We start from the raw sequence: 449 nt of genomic DNA, 5'->3' as shown, positions 1-449 counted from the left end.
GTGAACGAAATAAATTTCGGGATCGGTCGTTGAGCTGGTAACTGCGATCACTTGTTGAGCTTTTCCGTCGCTGCTTGTTGGGTACATAGACGATGTTATTCTGCCTTGGTGGAGGAAGTACGTGGGTCAGGTACAGGGGCTTCTCAGGGAAGGCGCACGAGCAAGATGTTGTGGGCACTGCTGGAGGAATACTAGGTGCTGGACAAAAACGCGCTCTTCAATTCAGGAACATTAAACACAGATTTTTCTTCAGGACGACACATTGTACCGTCTTACATGGACTTCTCCATCCCGGCATCCATTAACTTTACCTCCATTGATGAGATCTACACTGTGTCACATCGGCAGAGGATCCGGGACCGAGTAACAAGTCCTACAGGGAGAGGTGCCCAGGGTTATACACTGAGGTGCTGCAACAGCAGCAGCAACGAGTGGTAACAACAGACCAT

Source organism: Penaeus monodon, chromosome 22, assembly GCF_015228065.2.
Source record: "Penaeus monodon isolate SGIC_2016 chromosome 22, NSTDA_Pmon_1, whole genome shotgun sequence".
NCBI classification, from domain to species: domain Eukaryota; kingdom Metazoa; phylum Arthropoda; class Malacostraca; order Decapoda; family Penaeidae; genus Penaeus; species Penaeus monodon.
The sequence above is the reverse complement of the archived record's forward strand: the minus strand, read 5'-3'. Positions refer to the sequence as shown.